This window comes from Somniosus microcephalus, chromosome 15, assembly GCF_052327205.1.
Source record: "Somniosus microcephalus isolate GS21.2 chromosome 15, FLI_Smic_1.0, whole genome shotgun sequence".
NCBI classification, from domain to species: domain Eukaryota; kingdom Metazoa; phylum Chordata; class Chondrichthyes; order Squaliformes; family Somniosidae; genus Somniosus; species Somniosus microcephalus.
The window spans coordinates 45,213,081-45,232,790 of NC_141001.1; the positions used below are offsets into that span (position 1 = coordinate 45,213,081).

Sequence of the window (19,710 nt, forward strand, 5' to 3'; positions counted from 1 at the left end):
TGTATGCTATGGCGTTTCAAGTGCTCATATAAATACTTCTTGACTATTATGAGGGTTCCTGCCTCTACCACCCTTTTCAGGCAGTGAATTCCAGATTCCAACCACCCTCTGGGTGAAAAAGTTTTTCCTCAAATCCCCTCTAAACCTCCTGCCCCTTACCTTGAAACTATGCCCCCTGGTTATTGACCCCTCTACTAATGGGAAAAGTTTTTTCTATCTACCTTATCTATGCCCCTCATAATTTTGTACACCTTAATCAGGTCCCCCCCTCAGCCTTCTCTGCTCTAAGGAAAACAACCCCAGCCTGTCCAGTCTCTCTTCATAGCTGAAGTGCTCCAGCCCAGGTAACATCCTGGTGAATCTCCTCTGCACCCTCTCCAATGCAATCACATCCCTCCTATAGTGTGGTGACCTGAACTGCACTCAGTATTCCAGCTATGACCTAACTAGCATTTTGTACAGCTCCATCATAACCTCCCTGCTCTTATATTCTATGGCTCAGCTAATGAAGGCAAGTATCCCATATGCCTTTTTAACCACTTATCTACCTGTCCTGCTGCCTTCAGGGATCTATGTACATGCACACCAAGGTCCCTCTGATCCTCTGTCCTTCCTAGGGTCCTACCATTCATTGTGTATTCCCTTGCCTTGTTAGTCCTCCCAAAATGCATCACCTCACACTTTTCAGGGTTAAACGCCCATCTAACCAACCTGTCTATATCATCCTGTAGACTGTAAGGTTCTCAAAATTCCAACATTCCCCAGTTATTAATCAAAAAGGACCCTGGATGGACTTGATTTTAAAACCAGGGTACCCAAAATGGCTGCGGTAAACCTCGTGACCAGGCCAAATGGGATTTTAAAACAAAGGTTCTGCAAAACAAGCAGGTCAAGGAGTTCAAGTTTTAAACTAATCAAAGACTTTGTAAGGACTGATAAAATGAACAAAAGACTGTACATTCCAGTCATTAAGTTGGAATGGGCTCCATCAAGCCATTAAGCTTTCTGCATTTTAAATCGGGAACCGCTCACCAGAGACATTAAGCCTGAATGGGAGCAATTCACAACTTGTCTTTAACAACGGCCAGGGTTTCGAGGCTACTTTAGACATAACGACCATCACTCTACAGGTCATTTTTATAAACGTTGTTAAACATTTAAACGAGCTCACCCAAATCAGACAAAGGACTGAACTGATTTGCCGCGCAGATAAGGGCTCCCGATGGGGGTATAACTATGGGCCCATCAGGAAGCCACTCGCTCTCTTGCCTCTTCCCTCCTGCCTCTCAACTCGCTGCCAGATTACAACCAGGACGGGTTGTATGAAGAAGACTGCATGCGGCTTCGAATAAACGGGCCCTCAGTCCAGCTCATTCAACCCAACAGGATCAACCAAGGAAGAACATCAACTGAAGAAGAGCCCGTCCTGCGAGGTAAAATACCCAGGCAGAGACTTTAATATTGGGGTATTTTACCTGGACGGCACCCTTGCAGCGCGCTGGAACCACGTGACGTTGGCAGGCCACAGAGTGCACAAGGAGTGAACCCAAAACCTTCAACTGTTTTTTTTTTAAACGTAACAAGTTCTTGGATTGGTGAGCATGAAGTTCTGGCCCCTCATAGTCTAATCTAGTTAGGTATAGGGGGTGGGAATTAAGGGGATTGCTAATATAGTTGTTTTCCCTCAATTGTGCCGTGTGTTCCCCATTCCCTTTAAGTATAAGCATCTTATGTCTGTAGTGTGCTGTACCAGTAATTTTCTCGTGTAAGATCGTTATAATTTTTCAGTTCAATAAAATCTTGGTTCTTTTACACCAAACCACTTGTCTACTCGATTTTCTGTATCGCTACCTGTATCTAAGTCCGGTGTCCAGAACCCAGGGGCCGAGCGATTCGAACCGCTCAAAGAAGGTAGTCAGAGGCAAAGCTGACTGACCAAACACGCCTGTGCAAACCCCCTACAAGACTGAGGCTTTCCTCCTCACTATTTATCACTCCACCAATTTTCGTGTCACCTGCGAACTTACTGATCATACCTTCTACCTTCATATCTAAATCATTAATATACACTACAAACAGCAAAGGACCCAGCACCAATCCCTGCGGCACGCCACTGGACACAGGCTTCCAGTCACAAAAACAACCGTTGACCATCACCCTCTGCCTCCTGCCACTAAGCCAATTTTGGATCCAATGTGCCAAATTGCCCTGGATCCCATGGGCTCTTACCTTCTTGACCAGTCTCCCATGTGGAACTTTGTCAAAAGCCTTACTGAAGTCCATGTAGACTACATCAACTGCACTACCCTCATCCACACACCTAGTCACCCCCTCAAAAAATTCAATCAAATTGTTAGACATGATCTCCCCCTGACAAAGCCATGCTGACTATCCTTGATTAATCCTTGCCTCTCCAAGTGGAGACTAATTCTGTCCCTCAGAATTTTTCCAATAATTTCCCTACCACTGATGTTAGGCTCACTGGCCTGTAATTCCCTGGTTTATTCCTACTACCCTTCTTGAATAATGGTACTACGTTAGCTGTCCTCCAGTCCTCTGGCACCTCCCCTGTGGCCAGAGAGGTTCTGAAAATTTGTGTCAGAGCCCCTGCAATCTCCTCCCTTGCCTCACACGGCAGCCTGGGATACATCTCATCAGGGCCTGGGGATTTATCTACTTTTAAGCCCGCTAAGACCACTAGTATCTCCTCCCTCTCAATACTAATTTGTTCAAGTATATCACAATCGCCCTGCCTGATTTCTATGCCTACATCGTCCTTCTCCATAGTGAACACAGATGCAAAATATTCATTTAAAACCTCACCTACATCTTCCGGCTCTACACACAGATTGCCACTTTGGTCCCTAATGGGCCCGATTCTTTCCCTGGTTATCCTCTTGCCCTTAATATACTTATAAAACACCTTGGGATTTTCCTTTATTTTGCCCGCCAGTATATTTTCATGCCCCTTCTTCGCTCTCCTAATTTCTTTTTTAAGTACCCCCCTGCACTTTCTATACTCCTCTAGGACTTCCACTGTTTTTAGTCCTTTGTATCTGCCAAAAGCCTCCCTTTTTTTCCTAATCCATTCTTGTATATCCCTTGACATCCAGGGTTCCCTGGGTTTGTTGGTCCCTCCCTTGACCTTTACAGGAACATGTTGGCGTTGTACTCTCTCTATTTCCTTTCTGAAAGACTCCCATTGCTCTGATGTGGATTTTCCTACAAGTAGCTGATCCCAGTCCACTTTGGCCAGATCCTGCCTTATATTAAAATCGGCCTTCCCCCAATTTAGACCCTTTATTTCCGGTCCATTTTTGTCCTTTTCCATGACTATCTCACTGAATTATGGTCACTGTCACCAAAATGCTCTCCTACTGACACTTCTACCACTTGCCCGGCTACATTCCCTAGAATTAGGTCCATTACCGCCCCCTCTCTTGTAGGACTTTCTACATGCGGGCTCAAAAAGCTCTCCTGGATGCACTTTAAGAATTCCGTACCCTCTAAGCCTTTCACACTCTGACTATCCCAGTTAATATTGGGGAAGTTGAAATCCCCTACTATTATTACCCTTTATTTCTACACTTCTCTGAGATTTGCCTACATATCTGTTCCTCTATCTCCCCAAAATGGAAGGGATTTGTTATTGTGTGGAGGATGAACAAAGGTGCTTCACATGATCACAAAATAATTATAGATGGAGAAGAGATTTAGCCCATCTTAGCTCACCCACCCAGAAAAACTCTAAGGTCGCCCCTCCCCCCACATCCCGCCCCGCAGCATCTAATTGGTTCTTAAATGATTCCAGGGCCTTTAGCCCCATTATCTGAGAGGCCATTCCATCACCCTTTGTCATAGTCATAGAGTCATAACGGCACAGAAGGAGGCCATTCGGCCCATTGAGTCCGTGCCAGCTCTCTGTAGAGCAATTCAGTCAGTCCCATTCCCCCGCTCTATCCCCATAGCCCTGCACGTTTATTTCCCTCAAGTGCCTATCCAGTCTCCCCTTGAAAACATTGAGTTTCTCCGCTTCCACCACTTCCGTCGGCAGCGAATTCCAGGTCACCACTCACTGCGTAAAAATGTTTTTCCTCACGTCCCCCCTGTATCTCTTGCCCAAAACCTTAAATGTGTCCCCTAGTCCTTGTACCATCAAATAGTGGGAACAGCCATTCCCCGTCTAGCCTATCCAAACCCGTCATAATCTTGTACACCTCTATCAAATCACCCCTCAACCTCCTTTACTCTAATGAAAACAAATCCAGCTTCTCCAACCTGTCCTTGTAGGTAAGATCCCCCATCCCCGGAACCATTCTGGTAAATCTCCTCTGCACCCTCTCAAGGGCCTTCGCATCCTTCCTAAAGTGTGGTGACCAGAACTGGATGCAATACTCCAGTTGTGGCCTAACCAGCGCTTTATAAAGGTTCAGCATAACTTCTCTACTTTTGTACTCAATACCTCTATTTATGAAGCCCAAGATCCCATGGGGGAGAAATTCAGTATCGCCCCATTCGGGGCGCAATTATCGGCCGGGCGCAAAGATTAGCGCCTGGCGCTAATTATCACCTCCTGCTGCAAACTTGGCTTTTATCCCCCCGGAGGTGATTGGAGCCTCCCCCTCCTTTCCCTTTGCCCTAGCATTATCCCAACTGATATTTGGGTAAAGTCCCCCAATATCACCACTCTATAGCTCTTGCATATCTCTGCGATTTCTCTGCAGATTTGCTCCTCTACCTCCCTCTCACTATTTGGAGGCCTATAGAATACCCCCAATAGTGTGATCATACCCTTTTTGCTCCTCAACTCTAACCAAATGGATTCTGTCCTTGTCCCCTCAAGAACATCCTCCCTTTCCAAAACTACGTCTTCCTTAATCAGCACTGCCACCCCACCTCCCTTTTTTCCTTCCCTATCTTTTTTGAACACCTTGTTCCCTTGAATATTAAGTGCCCAGTCCTCACCGTTTTTAAGCCACATTTCCGTTATTGCCACAACATCATATTGCCACAGCTAATTGTGCTTGTAGCTCACCAACCTTATTCACCACACTTTGTGCGTTTACGTACATGCATTCTAAACCCATTTTTGAATTTTTCTTAGTCTGCTCCTATCTAATATGGTACTACCACCACCTCTAGTACTATCTTCTATAGTATTATCCAACACACTCACTCTTCTATGCACCTTATTCCTCTTTTCTACTCCTATATGCTGGTGCCCATCCTCCTGCCAAGCTAGTTTAAACCCTCCCCAACAGCACGAACAAACCTCCTCGCGAGAATATTGGTCCCGGCTCTGTTGAGGTGTAACCCGTCCGGCTTGTACAGGTCCCATCTTCCCCAGAAACGGTTCCAATGCCTCAGAAATCTAAATCCCTCCCTCTTGTACCACCTCTCCAGCCACGCATTCATCTGTTCTATCCTCCTATTCCTGTACTCACTAGCACGTGGCACCGGGAGTAATCTGGAGATTACTACCTTTGAGGTCCTGCTTTTTAATCTCTCTCCTAACTCCCTAAACTCTGCCTGCAGGACCTCATCCCTTTTTCTGCCTATGTCGTTGGTACCGACATGGAAAAACGACCTCTGGCTGTTCACCCTCCCCCCTCAGAGTGTCCTGCAGCTGCTCAGTGACATCCTTGACCCTGGCACCAGGGAGGCAACATACCATCCTGGAGTCACATCTATAGCCTTTGTGTAAATGGAAACCTTCCTGATATCTTTTCTAAATTTGCCTTTTACAAACTTAAAGGCTATAAAGCCAAAGTTTATCCAGTCTTGGGGATCATCTTTGTAGATTTTCTTTGCATCACCATTGGACTACAATACTTCCCAGATGTCTTGGTGATCACAACTGGACATAATACTCAAGATACGGTCTGACCAGAGCACTGTACAGTTTGACCATGACTTCCTTGAAGTTATATTCCATTGCTTTAGCAATATAGTTCATTATTCAATTAGCTTTGTAAATTACTGCTCTGCGTAGGTTGGACATGTTAAGCATTCTTCTTCTTCTTATCGTGTCCATGGACAGTCTATACATAGCCCAGCCAGAACTGGACACATTTTTGCGCCTTGTTGTTGGATTCAGCAAGATCTGCAACAGTGCAGGGTTCCTCTAACGATGGGCATTGCAGGAGATGTTGCATAGTCTGTGCCTCAGTTCCACATTCACAAGTTCATTAAGTCCACTGAACACTAAGCCATGTTCTTGCCCACTCACTTAGCCTGTCTATATCCCCTTGAAGCCTCCTTGCATCCTCCTCACAACTTACATTCCCACCCAGCTTTGTATCATCAGCAAACCTGGATATATTACATTTGGTCCCCTCATCCAAATCACTGACGTAGATTGTGAATAGCTGAGGCCCAAGCACTAATCCTTGTGGCACTCCACTAGTTACACCCTGCCAAGCGAAAAATGACCCGTTTATTCCTACTCTCTGTTTTCTGTCTGTTAACCAATCCGCAATCCATGCTAGTATATTACCCCCAATACCATGAGCCCTAATTTTGTTTCATAACCTCTTGTGTGGCACCTTATCGAATGCCTTCTGAAAATCCAAATACACCACATCCACTGGTTCCCCCTTATCTGTTCTGCTAGTTACAACCTCAAAAAACTCTAACAGATTTGTCAAACATGATTTCCCTTTCATAAATCTGTGTGCAATTCTGTGATGCAAGTTTCTATGATCCTGTTGATCAGAGTTCAAATTATTAATGTAAATTAGAAACAGTCCCAACATTGATCCCTCACTCAGTACTTCCCCCCTAACTCCACTGTAACACCCCTAACAAGTATCTGTTGCTTTCTATCCTTCAGCCAATTTCTTATTCATACCCAAGATTTATCCTGAATCTCCGCAGCTTTGTGTTTAATTAATATCCTTTTGTGTGGAATGCCTTCTGGAAGTCTAGGTACAACACGCTGTAGGGCTTACCAGAGTCCACTTTGGATGTCACTTCCTCAAAGATGTCAAGAATATTGGTTAGGGATGATTATTCCCTTCTAGATCCATGTTGACTGCTGTTGTTATTATTTTACACATAATTTTCAAATTTACACCTGATAATTCATTATATTAGTTTATTCAGGATTGAAATAAGACTACTGGTCTCTAGTTGCCCGAGTTCAAATTGTCATCCTTTTTGAATGTGGGCACCACAGTAGTCTGTTTCTAATCTACTGGTACCTCCCCAGTGTCCAATGACTCCCTCATAATGATCGTCAATGCCTCACAAATCTCATCCCTCGTCTTCTTGATCACTCTGGAATAAATATCAACCATTCCTGTGGATTTACTGTTTTTGGACCCTTTTAGCCTGTCAAGATTTGTAATTCTGTTATATTGAGGCATTAATTCAGGGATATCTTTGTTTTGGGGCAGGGGGGTAGTCACATTGCTCATGTCTTTTCTTGTGAATACTCAGAAGAAATAGTCATTCAGAACGTTTGTTAACCTGTGCTTATCCTCTGTTTCAAGTCCATTTGCATCTTTCATGCTTTATTATCTCTTCTCTGACTGCACTCTTACTGTTTAAATACTGCAAAAAAAATTGTTATATTTTGCATCTGCAACTATATTTTTTCTAGGTCTATCTTTGCACCGCTGATCACTCTTTTAATATGAGTCTGAATGTTCTTAATTCATACCAGTAATCTCCTACCCAATTCCAAAAAGCATTCGATAAGGTGCCACATAAAAGGTTATTACACAAAATCAGGGTTCATGGGGTTGGGGGCGTGGATAGAGGATCGGTTAACGGACAGAAAACAGAGAGTAGGGATAAACAGGTCTTTTTCAGGTTGGCAGGCTACAACTAGTGGGGTGCCATAAGGATCAGTGTTGGGGCCTCAGCTGTTTACAATCTATATTAATGTCTTAGAGTGTAATGTATCCAAGTTTGCTGACGATACAAAGCTAGGTGGGACAGTAAGCTGTGAGGACACAAAGAGTCTGCAAAGGGATAATAGATAGACTAAGTGAGTGGGCAGTAAGTGGCAGATGGAGTATAATGTAGGGAAATGTGAGGTTATTCACTTTGGTAGGAAGAATAGAAAAACAGAATATTTTTTAAATGGTGAGCAACTTTTAAATGTTGGTGTTCAGAGAGATTTGGGTGTCTTCGTGCAAGAAACACAGAAATAGCTAGCATGCAGGTACAGCAAGCAATAAGGAAGGCAAATGGCATGTTGGCCTTTATTGCAAGGGGGTTGGAGTATAAGAGTAAGGAAGTCTTGCTACAATTGTACAGGGCCTTGGTGAGACCACACCTGGAGTACTGTGCACAGTTTTGGTCTCCTTATCTAAGGAAGGATATACTTGCCTTGGAGGCGGTGCAACAAAGGTTCACTAGATTGATTCCTGGGATGAGAGGGCTGTCTTATGATGAGAGATTGTGTAGAATGGGCCTATACTCTCTGGAATTTAGAAGAATGAGAGGTGATCTCATTGAAACATATAAGATTCTGAAGGGGATGACAGGGCAGATGCTGAGAGGTTGTTTTCCCTGGCTGGAGTGTCTAGAACTAGGGGGCATAGTCTCAGGATAAGGCCATTTAAGATCGAGATGAGGAAGAATTTCTTCACTCAGAGGGTTGTGAATCTTTGGAATTCTCTGCCCCAGAGGACCGTGGATGCTGAGTCTTTGAGTACATTCAAGGCTGAGAGAGAGAGATTTTTGGACTCATGGGGAATCAAGGGATATGGACATCGAGCGGGAAAGTGGAGTTGAGGTCGATGATCAGCCATGATCTTATTGAATGGCGGATCAGGCTCGAGGGGCCATATGGCCTACTCTTGCTCTTATTTCTTATGTTCTCCCTGCAGGATTTGTAGTAATTTTATCTCATTTCGCTTTTGATTTGTTTATTAATCCATTTAGGGTCATGCCTACTTGGTCTAAACGTGCTGGTTTTCGGTATGTATTTGTCCTGCATGCTTAACATTATATAATATGCTTTTAAAGGTGTTCAAGTTATTTTCTATGGAAGTGTTGTTGAACAGCCTTATCTAGTTAATTTGCTAAAGTTGTTCTCTCATTTCTTTTGGAATTACACCTGGTCTTTGGTATTTCTAAATCCCAGATCATGTTGAACTTAATTATTCCATAGTTGCTGTCCCAGAGATGACAAGACTTCAATTTTTTGGTTAACTTTTTTTCAGTTAAAACAAGTTTCATTCCAAAAGATATTTCTTCTACCAGTTCATCTCCTCTGGCATTGCTCAAGGACAAAAAGTGTATTTCTCATCCTGCAACGAAAGCCCCAATTTTATAGCAGGGTGGGAATCAGGTGGGCAGAAGGCGGGGTGAGTGGCAAGCCCTCGTGACATCGCCAGTGAGAGGCCTGGGTGAATTTAACTTCTGGGCCTCATTTTAATATGATTGACGGAATGCCTATCCGATCCCATCAATAAATGGGCAGCCCACCCATTTTCTCTAAGCAATTGCTGGTGGGCTGCCCAAGGTATATTTAAAGTGGGAATACACCTCTTAAAATACAGTTGCATTCCCTCCTTTGAGCTTTTGTTGCAACAATGCTGGACAGAATCTATCTACCAGAAATGAGTAGGAGGGCTGCTCCCAGGTTTTCTGATGCCTCCCTGAAGATCCTGGTGGAGGAGGTCAAGGCATGAAGTAAGGTACTGTTTCCCATCATCTGGAGGAGCATTCCCAAGGTGAGGCCTGGACAGATGTGGCAGAGAGCATCAATGCCAGAAGCATCACCCAGGACCTAGGTTCAGTGTAGGAAGAAGCTCAATGACCTCACAAGAGCAGCAAGTGTGAATACATCTTTTTGTCGGTCCATCTCTCTCAAAAGTACATGTGCCGTTCACCTCTCTTCCATCACACACAATAATTCCCTCCCCTCTATCACATCCTTCAGCATACAATCACAAGGGCACACTGCCGCACCTCTCTTTCTCATTCGAAATATACTCACCTGTTCCACTGTTCTCTTCAACCGCACACTAACATCATTCTCTTTACACATCCTAGTACTTGTAAAACCAGCAAGTCCTCCCAGCTCCCAGGTCTCCTTCTTCATTTCACATTCCACACACTTGGCTTTACATACATCATCTTCAAATATTAATTCCATCTTGCTTCTTCTCTACCTCTATATGTACTATATGCAAATGCACTACATACAAAAGCTCCATACATCTCCACTTATCTTTTCAACAGCCACTCAGTAACTCTTGCACTCTGCGTTTCCAGGACAAGACAACACATAACGCCAGGGAAAGGAGCAAGACCAGGGGAGGACTAGCCAACATCTTACCCCTCACCCAAACAGAGCAGGAAGCCCTGGACATTAGTGGCCCGGGCAAAGCCATGAGCATCGGGGAAGGCGAGGTTGGTGCCTTATCTAATCATGCTGTCTGCATATTACTTGTAACCCATTATTTACTTTAGTAAATATTCAGCAAGCTTCAGAACTTTAAGCTGCCTTCACCTGCTAATGACCAATATCCCAAGTTTTGGATGACCTCAAGTTTATGTAGGGTAGAACGTGGGAGGTCAGCCAGGGGTGTGTTGGAATAGTCAAGTCTAGAGGTAACAAAGGCATGGATGAGGGTTTCAGTCCCAGATGAGTTGAGACAGTGGTGGAGTAGGACGATGTTACGGAGGTGGAAATTGGCAGCCTTAGTTATGGCGCAGATGTGTGGTCGGCAGCTCATTTCAGGGTCAAATATGACACCAAGGTTGCGAACAGTCTGGTTTAGTCAATAATGCCCTGGACGCGAAATAAGCCAGCCACTGCTGCAAATCCATGAGCTCTCTCCTGTTTACTGTTGGGATCAATGGGGAAGGTGATGTACTGGTTAGCCCTGAGGTAAGTAGGGCAAAGAATATCCGAGAGAAGTGATCTGGAAGCTGGAAACTCTCTTGGCAATCAAAGCATTTGAACAAGTATGAGCTGATTGAAGAGATTCAGCATGGGTTTGTGAAGGGTACGTGATCTTTGACTAACCTAGTTGAATTTTTTGAGGAGGTCACTAGCATGGTGTATATGGCAGTGTCTACGGATGTTGTCTATATGGACTGTGAGAAAGCATTTTCTAAGGTTTCACACAAGAGATTAGCAAAAATAAAGGCATATGGAATGGATGTAACCTTGTGATATGGGTCGGTAATTGGTTGGGAGGTAGGAGACAGAGAGTAGAAATTTGTCTTGGGCGGTAGCATAAAACAGGTGATAGAAAGTCTGCAACCCATTTTACACTCCACCCGATTTTCTTTTCCATAGCCTGCAGGGGATTGGGTGCGCAGCAAGCCCTCATGACATTGTCGGCGTGAGTCCGCTCTATTTTAACTCCTAAGCCTCATTAACATTTGAAGGACGGATTGCCATCCTGATCACCTGCAGAATCGTGCAGCCCGTCCATGTAACCCACGCAATTTCCAGCGCCTTCCCTGACTCTACTTAAAGCGGGGATGCACCCCTTAAAGCAACGCTCCATCTCCTAACTGCATTTTTCATACAAAAATTCTGGAAGACTTACTGATGAGTCGAAGCCCTTCCCCATACCGTTACACCACCCCTCCACCCCCACCCCACTCTGCTTTCATGGAGTTCCTAGTAGAGGAAGTGACAGCCAGGAGGGAAGTACTGTTCTCCAGCAGCTGCTGGAACATCCCCAGGGCTACTGTCAAGAAGGCCTGGGCAGACATGGCTGAGAGGGTGTGTACCAGCAACATCACCCCAAGGATCTGGGTTCAGCATAGAAAGAGGTTCAATGACCTCACAACAGCAGCAAGGGCGAGTACTGCTCTTCACCTCTCCTAACATCACCTGACAACACAATGCTCACCCCTCCACCACCATTCTCAACTATTACCTTCCCTCCATCACATCTTTCAACAATCGCAATGACATATTAAAACACCTCTTTTGCTCATTCCAAATACACTCACCTCTTTTTTTAACCTCTCTTCACACCACACACTACCACCATTCTCTTCTCACATACTACTACTTGCACAACCACCAACTACGCCCACCAGTCCTTCCTCATTTCACATCACATATACTTCCCTTTACATTTAGCACCTCCCATCCTCATTACATCTTGTTGTTTCTTCACAGCTCAACACATTCACTATATGCACACATCGCAACTCGCCTTCTCAAAACACACTCACTCTCGCCCTCTCTTTCTGCAGAACAAGACATATGCCAATGAGTGAACAGGACAGGTGTAGGAGTCTCCAATTTCACACTTGCACAGCCCTAGAGATCACTGGCCCAGGCAGGGTCATGAGCATCAGTACCAGGAGAGGCTGGTGGCGTACCGAAGCAGGATGTCTACATAATCACTTGTATTTCTTCATTCAACAGATGCAGAAAGCTTAAAAACCTCAACCTGCATTCTCCAGACTGTTACCCGATCATGTGCAGCTTCTCTCTGACATCGTAACACTTCACTCTTTCTTCTAGGACCTTCTCAAAACCAAAAGGTGCCTGCGGAAGAACAGACCTCAGAGGAGGACAATCCATCTGACGGTCCAGCGTCAAGCAATCCACCTCACCTAGGCACCAGCTCAGACATTGGCACTACAGGTGGGCTAACAAGCTAGAGGGGTCTGCATGTGAAAAAATACCCAGCACCAATGGGCAGCAGCAGAAACCAGCGGCAGAAACAGTACAGGAGAGACCTCATCTGAGGAATTCCAGTCCCCAGCTGAGAGGAAAGTGCTGGCCTCACACAGACAGCTGTACGAGCTATTGGAAGGCATGCCAATAAGTTTCATCACTATGGCCGAGAGCCTGGAGGAGTCCGTATCCAGCCTTTGTGATGTCATCTGGCATGGCATCATCACTCTCCAGTCTAGCCTGGATAGTATGGTGTGAGGAGCTCAGCAGAATCACTGAGCTATGAGCTGATCCCTCACATCTCTATCTGCAAGGCGCTGATATTGTCCTCCTTCCTCTGCTGCTTCCTTTCCTTCCCCGAGGTCTTCCTCATCCGATGATGACTACTGCTACTGATGCTCTTCCTCCTCCAAATTCAGGCCTCTCTGCACTGCAATGTTGTGCAAGATGCAGCAGACTATGACACTCTAAATGGAGCATATTGCAGTGAGACCCCCTAACCGGGTCAGACATCTCAACCTCTGCTTGAGTAGTCCTATCATTTGCTCTTTAAGGATTCTGGTTGTGCCCTGGCTTCAATTGTATCTGTGCTACTCGAACATGATGGAGTTGCGCAGGGGTATCATTAGCCAGGCCTGCATGGGTATCCCTTGTCCCACAACAGCCATCCTGTCATACTCCCTCCAGGGTCAAACAGTGGGTGATGTTAGATTGTTTGAGAATAAAAGTATTGTAGCAGCTCCTTGGGTACCTTACACAGATCTGCACAATGTTCCTGTGATCGGTCACGAACTGTACAGTGATAGAATGGTATTCTTTCTGTTAACAAATGTTGCTGGCTCATGTTCCAATGCCCTAATAGCCACATGTGTATAGTCAATCACACCTTGCAAGAGAGGGAAGCCAACCATTGCTGCAAATCCACAAGCTCTCTCGTACTGACAGCTGAGGCCATTGGGGAAGGAGATCTACTGCCTGGCCTTGGCAAATAAGGCCTCGGTCATCTGCTTAATGCAGCTGTGAACTGCAGACTGAGAGAAGCAGCTGATGTCACCTGTTGCAAACTAAAAGGAGGCAATGGTGTAAATATTCAGGGCGGTGGTGACTTTGAGGGCAACTGACATAGCGTGCCCCCAGTACCAGCAGACAGCAGGTCATGTTGCAGAGGTCTGTGACAACCTGCCTGCAGCAGCACTCCTGCATTGCTCCTCAGTTAGGTCCAAGAAGGTGAGTCTTGGCCTGTGTGCGGGGTATGGCCTCCTATGCATAGCCCCCTTCTAAGAGTCCTAGGTGGTGCCTGTGGTGGTTTGTGAGTGAGGTTGTTGCTACTGCTCCTCCTGCTCCAAGGTTTGCTCCAGCCAGAAGAAAGAAGCAAGAATGGCTCCTATAATAAGTACAGACTAAAGGGTTGTCAGGCAACAAAAGTGTAGACGTCGCAATCTGGAAGCTGTAAACACTCGACAAACCAGACAGCAAAACAATTTGTGATCAAGTGAGCTACAGCTGAGAGCCCCCTTTTATATTGCTTCAGGAGCTCTCAGCCACCAATTCCACTAAGTTTTGCTGGCAGGTCTGTGAGCAGGCAGGGCATCCATTAACTTGAATTAAAATGCAGTGGGGGCGAGCATCTGCCGCGCAGCCACAGACAGATCAGTTAAAATGAAGGGGGCATGGAACGTGGGACGGCCACAGATGCAACTGTAACCCCCACCACCAGGTGAGCAAATAGGTAGGTCAGTAGCGATCAAGCTGGATGGGAACAGACACGCTTGAGTCAGCAAGGGAAATTGAAGTCTGGCAAGCATTCAGGTCAGGCATCCGAACAAGCAGGCCAATTAAGCGAACAGGTGGGCTATTAAGTACTTGGGACAGGTAGGCAAGCAACCACATCGAGAAGTACTCGGGCTAGGTGAGAAATCTTCACAAATTTTCTCACTCCACTCCACCTGCCCCAACCTACCTGGAGTAATTCCTGGCCCACGCTAACCCCTTCATCTCCTTAACACAACCACAGCTCAGCAAGTAAACAGCTAAACTCTACAACAGCTGATGAAAAAGTAATTGTTGAAGAAAACTCAGGCGGGAATGAATTGGGAGTGGGCCGAGAACAACTCCAGTTGGGCGGTCTGGATGGCTACTATAGGGAGTGCATGAATAATTCGATTCAAGATGGCGACCGAGGCGGTCCGGAGCTAAGCGCTCTCCCGCTTCAGACGGCCCGCACCCCCCGCCGCCCGCTCCCGATGCTGGAGCGATGTGTTCGGCGAGTCGGGTGGAGGCAGCGCAGCAGCGGGAAGCGGCAGCAGCAGCCACGAAGACCCGCTTCGGCACGTCGCCCGGCAGCTCCTCGTCGTGAATTTCTGTTTCGGACTAGGAGAAGGGGAGCCGGGCATGGCGGTTGGAGGCAGGACGTGAGCGTGAGAGGCAGGCCCCGGGCCGTTGCAAATTTGAACCGGCGACAGTGCGGGAAGCTAGCAGTTCGAGGGGAAGGAGGGAGAGCCAGGCATGGAGACCTGAGGCCAGACGGTGAGCGTGAGAAGAAGGACACCATATTGTGGAGCCAGCAACAGGGAGGAGGAGTCCGCGGAGACGGAGCGGCTGATGGACATCGCGTTCCCACTGCCATTGGACGCAATTGAATTGACTTTTACTGAACATGGCGCTGTAGAATAGCGACGTGTCTCTGTGAGCTCCCACAGCCTATTGTGGAAGTGATCGGGGAGTAAAAACATTCCACTGTAGTAATACATATGGCAAATAAAATTTGATTTGATTTGAATAGGTTGGATCATTGGAACGTAGCAGAGATAGTGGGTTGGACCAAAAAGAAAGAAGGGAGAAACCAATGCATTTACCAAAGAAATGGGCAACAAAGCTCAGCCCATAATTGAAGCTCCAACCAACCGTACCCGAAATTGAGCCCAGTCTCCCAACACAAGAGTGAGCCTCTTCAAGAAAATGTTTTCCAGGGATTTACACTACAGTATATAGGCAGCCATGAGTAAGAATTAGCATTTTATACAGAAAAAAAAAAAAAAAATTTGGATTCTTATATATACTGCATGTTAGAACTTTTCAGCTGGGGAAAAGTTCATGATAGCACTTCAAGCCAAGTTTATAAAATTTTTGGAGCAATTTGATAGGTTGCTTTCTACTATATATCAGTTGAGGATTGATAGCTGGGCTATTGTGTCCAATTCTGAGCACCACACTTCAGGAAGAACATGAAGGCTTTGGAAAGGGTATAGAAGAGATTTACTAGAATGGTTCCAGGGATGAGTAATTAAAGTTACGGGGATAGACTGGAGAAGCTGAGTTTGTTCACCTCAGAGCAGAGAAGAGTAAGAGGAGATTTGATAGAGGTGTTTACGAACATACGAAAAATGATGGACAGGTAAAGACCCTCTGGTCCATGGAGCCTGTCCTGCACAATTGCGATACCTTGTGTATCACAATATATACACTCCACCCTACCCGAAATCATGTACTCTCCTGGGAGAGGCAAAACATTTTTTTAAAATTTTTTATAAACAGGCCAATTTGGCAGGGGGGCGGGGGCGGGGGTGGAATCTGGGAAATTCCTCTCTGGCCCATCTAGGCAATCGAAACTAATCCAGGAGATCACTCTGGTCCTGAATTCCCTGCAGTACCTACCTTCTGTAAGAGGTGATCTCCGCCCCAGCCAGAAACAAGTCCAGCTCTCGCTTGAAGGAATTCAGCGAATCAGCATCCACCGCACGAGACGGCAGCCTGTCCCAGAGGTCAACAATTCTCTGGGGAAAGAACTACCTCCTGACATCTAACCTAGATCTAGCCTTATACAACTTAAATTTGTGACCCCTGGTCCTCCCTAACCTATTTAATTGAAACAAACTGTCAACTGGAACACAGTCTTTTCCCTTCATTACCATATAAACCTCAATCACATCACCTTTAAGTCTACGCTTCACGCAAGTATACAGTCCCAACTCTTTTAACCTATCTTGATAACCAAGATGCTTTAGAGTGGGAATTAGTCCAGTGGCCCTCCTCTGCATCCTCTCCATAGAATCATAGAATGGTTACAGCACGGAAGAAGGCCATTCGGCCCGTCGAGCCCGTGCCAACTCTCTGCAAGAGCACTTCAGTTAGTCCCACTCCCCAGCTTTCCCCGTAGCCCTGCAATTTTTCCTTCAGGTACTTAGCCAATTCCCTTTTGAAAGCTGCGATTGAGTCAGCCTCCACCACCCTTTCAGGTATTGCATTCTTGAGCCTAACCACTCGCTGCGTAAAGAAGTTTTTCTTATGTCGTTTTGGGTTCTTTTGCCAATCACCTTAAATCTGTGTCCTCTGGTTCTCGACCCTTCTGCCAATTGGAACAGTTTCTCTCTATCTACTCTGTCCAGAACCCTGATGATACTGAAAACCTCTATCAAATCTCCTTTCCCTCTTCTCTGCTCTAAGGAGAACAACCCCAGCTTCTCCAGTCTATCCACGTAACTAAAGTCCCTCATCCCTGGAATCATTCTCGTAAATCTTTTCTGCACCCTCTCTAAGGCCTTCACATCCTTCCTGAAGTGCGGTGCCCAGAATTGGACACAATACTCCAGTTGAGGCCGAACTAGTCTTTCATCATAATTTCCACGCTTTTGTACTCTATACCTCTATTCATGAAGCCCAGGATCCCGTAAACTTTTTTAACTGCTTTCTCAACCTGCCCTGCCACCTTCAATGATTTATGCATATATACCCAGGTCTCTCTGTTCATGCACCCCCTTTAGGATTGTACCCTTTAGTTTATATTTCCTCTCCTCATTTTTTCCTACCAAAATGTATCACTTTGCATTTTTCTGCGTTAAATGTCATCTGTCACATGTCCACCCATACCACCAGCCTGTCTATGTCCTCCTTGAAGTCTATCACTATCCTCCTCACTGTTCACTATACTTCCAAGCTTTATGTCATCTGCAAATTTTGAAATAGTGCCCTGTACACCCAAATCCAAATCATTAATATATATCAAGAAAAGCAGTGCTCCTAGAACCGACCCTAGGGGAACACCACTGTATAGCTTCCTCCAGTCTGAAAAACAACCGTTCACCACTACTGTTTCCTGTCACTTAGCCAATTTCGTATCCATGCTGCCACTGTCCCTTTTATTTCATGGGTTTCAACTTTGCTGGCAAGCCTATTATGTGGCATTTTGTCAAACGCCTTTTGGAAATCCATGTACACCACATCAACTGTATTGCCCTCATCACCCTCTCTGTGTCCTCATGTGAGGAGACCAAAACTGGACACAGTATTCCAGGTGTGGCCTGACTACGGTCTTGTACAAGGACAAAATAGTATGCCTCATCTTATACTCAATTGTCCCATGGATAAATCCCAACACCCTATTTGCTCTAGCTATCGCTTCACGACATTGCTCATGTACCTTTAAGGATGTATGCACTAGAATGCCCAAAGCTCTTTCTATCTCCACCTTCTTTAATGCTTTTCCCTGAAGGATGTATATTTCTTGAGCATTTGCCCTGCCCACATGCATAACACTGCACTTAGCTAAGTTATACATCATTTGACAGTCATGAGCCCAATCTCCCAACACATTAAGATCTGCCTGAAGCAGACGAGCATCATCTACAATCCTAATACTTGCACAGATCTTGGTATAATCTGCAAATTTGCAGATCATGCCCCCAACACCTACATCCAGATCATTAATAAAAATAGTAAAGGGCAACGGTCCCAACACTGATCCATGCGGGATACCACTGACAACTGGGCTCCAAACAGATCCAAATCCATCTATAACTACTTTTTGCCTACGTCCTGCCAGCCAGTTCTCAATTACCACTAATACCAGAGGCTTCAATCTTATAGAGATGCCTCTTGTGTGGTACCTTATCAAAAGCTTTTTGGAAGTCTAAGTAGACAATGTCTACTGGACTTCCCTCATCCACCAACTTTGTAACTTCTTCAAAAAATAAAATTAGATTTGTAAGACATAACCTTTTTGTGAAGCCATGTTGGGTGTCCCTAATATGTCCCTCTCTATCCAAGCATTCATATATTGCATCCCTAATAATTCCCTCAAGCATCTCAACTATTACATATATGTTAAATAATGGGCCTATAATTACCTAGGTCTGTCATGTGACCTTTTTTTAAAGCTGGGGACTAAATTAGCCTCCTTCCAGTCTATAGGAACCATTCTAGAGTGCAGTGAGCTATTAAAAATACAGGCTAGGGGCTGGCACAGCACATGTCGTATCTCCCCGAGAGCCCTCGGGTGGATATCATCTGGCCCGGCTGCTCTATCTATTTTCAAGTTCTTAATTCTTTCTAATACAATGTGATCATCTATGTTAATATTACCAGTTCTGTTAGTAACATTGTTAATCCTAATAGTTGAGCATCATCTTCAAGGGTGAAGACCGAATCATGAAGGGTTTAGATAGAGTAAATAAAGAAGAACTGTTTCCAGTGGCTGAAGGGTCGATAAAGAGAGGGCACAGATTTAAGGTGATTGACAAAAGAACCAGAAGCGGCATGAGGAAAAGCATTTTACGCAATGAGTGGATAGGATTTGGAATACAAAGGGTAGTGGATACAGATTCAATAGTAGCCTTCAAAAGGGAATTGGATAAATACTTGAAGGTGAAACAATTGCAGGGATGTGGGGAAAGAACAGGACAGTGGGAGTAACTGGATAGCTCTTTGAAAGAGCAGGCGCAGACTTGATGGGCCGAATGGCCTCCTTCTGTGCTGTACTATTCTATGATTCAAAAAAAATGAGCAACTTGATTCCTCAATTTCCTCCTGCAAATCCATTTCTCATTGGTACTTACTGTCTGAATTGAACTACATTTAATTTATTCATGTTTAGCCAATTTGATAGTTGATTGGTGATTTAGCACCAAAGTCCTTATTTCGGTTGATTGCTAATATTTATCACACGGACATTAAACACTCTGGTATAACATCTTTTACAAGCATGACGTGTCGATTATATAGATATAATTTATGTCTAAGTTTGTAAAGGAATTTGGGGGGAAAATTCGTTTGATTTGCACCTCCCATTAGCGCCCTAAGAGGGCACGAACTGGGCGCAAAGC

The 19,710-nt window shown here is 45.2% G+C and overlaps 1 protein-coding gene across 1 annotated transcript in view; it reads right to left on the bottom strand.

Annotated features, from left to right (window-relative positions):
* LOC147106682 (sperm-specific sodium:proton exchanger-like) overlaps positions 1 to 19,710 on the bottom strand; it is a 504,645-nt gene that overhangs the window by 325,697 nt on the left and 159,238 nt on the right. The window lies entirely within an intron of this gene.